Source organism: Sorex araneus, chromosome 6 (assembly GCF_027595985.1).
Source record: "Sorex araneus isolate mSorAra2 chromosome 6, mSorAra2.pri, whole genome shotgun sequence".
Taxonomy (NCBI): Eukaryota; Metazoa; Chordata; class Mammalia; order Eulipotyphla; family Soricidae; genus Sorex; species Sorex araneus.
In genome coordinates, this window is record NC_073307.1 from 162,209,466 (window position 1) to 162,212,668 (window position 3,203).

A 3,203-nucleotide genomic window follows, 5' to 3' on the forward strand; every position below is an offset into this window, starting at 1 on the left:
AAGCTCAGAGGCCCTTGACCTCACAGTTTCCGGCCTGGGCACAGCTCAAGAACCCGCGGGCAGCAGCTGTGCAGGGCAGGGAGTGGGAGGATCCCTGGCCTCTTGGGGTCAGCCGCGTGCTCAGCACCTCCACACACTCCCAGCCCAGCCGCTCATCAGGTCTGCTCGGTCAGACTTTCACAGAACAGACTGTGGCCCCTCACACGCATTCCTAGGCCGTGGGGCTGATATTGTAAGTCTCGAAGCACAGATGGTCTCACAGACAGTGCCCTGGGAACCCAGTGCCCGCATGGGACTCCTAGCCAATGAGTTCATGGCAAGGGCCTCTCAATGTGAGCTACAGCCTCTGGGCCTCACCTAGAGATGCCTGGAGCCAGTACCCAGGGGCAGTGCCAGGATCAAACCTGCATCCCTGATGCAGGGCCACCTTGCTGACCTCTTGGTCTTCTTTGGTGTGTTTTGCTTTTTTCCTGTCTTCCTTTTTGCCATGAGAGATGCTTTGGGGCTACTCCTGGCTCTGGTCTCTAGGGACCTTCCGACGGGACTCCTGGAGGGACCCACCAAAGTATTTCCTCATTGACTGAGCCCTCTGAGCACAAGCTCATCATTGAATGTCATCCCTTCACATTTCTAGGTGCATCTGTGCCACTTTGGAGCTTTGGGGCTGCTGGATGGACACAGGGACGTTCCCCTTATGCCCCTCCCCCTCCTCCACACAGAGCTCATGGATCGCTGTTTACATCCACCATTCCAAAGTATGTTCTAGAGGCGGCTTGAGTCAGGAAACAGGGACACAGGAAGGAGGAGAGGGTTCTCAGGTGTGCCATGGACTGTCCTAGGGCTCAGTCTCTGTGCGGCCCCGGTTGTGGGTGCAGGGGGAGGTGCTCAGGCAGCCCCTGGCAGGTAACAGGGTGCAGAGAGCGCTAGCAGCTGCCCCACTGCATTGAGGACGCCTATTCCAGCCTCTCCCGGCCGGGTCCCCTACCCGGCTGCCCCGTGCCAGGTTCATTCCCACCCTCTGCAGGTTTGGGAGAGGCCGCTCACCCAGTCTGTCTCTTGGGCCTCCCTGTCTGGAGACAGAATATCCGGGCTCAGTTCTAGCGTGCCCTCTAGGCACCACTAATGGCCCTGCCACAAACACATTTGCCTCCACCCCTGTGAGGCTCGGGGTCCATGCCAATGAGTTCTGTCTTGACTGTCTGCTCTCAGGCAGGACACGAAAATGGGGCTTCCATGGATCAGTGTGGGGGTGAGCCTGGGACCAGAACTGTGCTGTGGTGGCAGCTTTGTAATAATGCTCAAGTTTGTGATAGGGGAGGCAAGAGAGAGTCAGGAAGAGGAATAATAATGTGGAAGGCCTCTTTTAATTATTTTCAGTTGTTCACAATAATTTATTACATTCAATATTCCATCATCATCCACAGCACCATTATACCTTCCCACTATCATTCTATAAAATTTTCCCAGCCACAACCCAAGCCTGCCCCAGTAGCAGGCCCTAACTAACTTATTTTGTATTGCTTCTATGGATAATCTGCTAAAAATGATCTTAAAAAGTTTTTCTTTAGAAGAAAGTGTGTGAGGATTGTTGTATCTCACCTGGGAGCCATTGAGCCTTTGTATGAGATTTAACAACATGTGCCTACATGTTGAGTCTTGTGTGCTAATGTCGTGTGCTACTCCTAGCATATCACTGGTGTAGAGAATGAGATGTCCCACGGCCACATCTGCTCCAGGAATTCTAAACTGTTAAATTGGGTGACACACTGGAGTTCAATTTTCAATTGGATAGTGATTGGGGGTTCCAGCGATATTTCTCCAGCTTGTGGATCTCTTCTGAGGTTTTTGAATCTCTGGGTCATGTGAGTTAATGACCTTATATGGCCCCAGAGGCAGTTCGTGGGCATGACTGCCAAGCTTATGGAAGCACAGGGAGATGGAGGGAGGTTATTATCCCTGACTCCGTGAAAGCCTGGACATTTTGGTCACAAAATCTTCATACTGGAGTTTCTCAGCAGATTCCCTCATGGATGAGGATCATCCAAGCCTGTGGTGATTGGCCATGAGCATGATGTCAATTGACTTCTGTAGGTTTTCAGCTGCTGGGGCTCTGTTTGGGCAGGGTGGAGACTCACCCGCCCCTCTGGGCTGCCCCGGATGAGACTTAGCCTGGCTCGGGGTCTGGAGGCATTTCTGCAGCTTGTTCAGCTAGCTGAGATTTATTTGTGAGTCTCTGGGTCATGGCTATTACTGAGATTATATGGGTGATAGCTAAGACCACTTTCAGTTTGGGGGGGCCCTTAACCTAGCAGAAGGCTCATATCTGCTCTGGAAATGGAACAAAGGAGACCTGGGCTCTAGGCCACCTCACAAGGGGACAGGAGACAGGCTGTAAGTGTTCCCTGGGCTTTCTTCCACACGACCTCCCAGGGAAGACTTGGGACCATTGACAATAAACCTCTGGCACCTCATGCCTCAAAGCCAGTCATGAAATCTTTTGGGGGTATGACAGAGGTCCATAAGTTCCAGCAAAACCAAGCCGTCCCTGTCCCAAGTTATGGCTTTGAGCTCGGTGAGAGAGTGGCTGGTCAGCCTGTGGGCCATAGAGGGGCTCAGTGTCACACAGTTGGGTGAGCTATCATGACCAAGAATCAGGTGACCAGGGAGCACTGTGCGGCAACTTGGGAGTCATGGTCCCACTCCCCACTGCCTTCTGTCTATGTCAAGGACAACAGTCACCACAGACGTTCCAAAAAGGGACTGGGGAGTGTGTGGGGGAAGGAGTCCGCTCAGCTAAGCTGCACCAAGCGGACAAACTCTGGTCACAGAACCGGGTCTGCACCCACAGTGGGTCTCTCACAGATATTGACCTTCTGACAAGTACAGAAAGGGGGGCTGCCAAGACAATAATCTGTAGGCCGGGAAAACACAGAAATTTTGGTTCAGGAAATGCTCCTGAAACCCTCTAAACAGTTATGCATTTGAGACCAAAGAAATCAAAATAATAATAATAATAATAATAATTATGAGTTTAAGTTTGCAAACACGTTGGACCTGATGATGTCTAAGAAGAGATGTATGCTCCACCGCTAACTGCAACCATGAATGTCTTCGGGGTACAGTCCCGAGTCCCACTACTCTCCAGGGGCCTGGACTGGTGAGGCTTCACCCCTACGCGGCTGCCCCACGCCAGGACGCCCCAC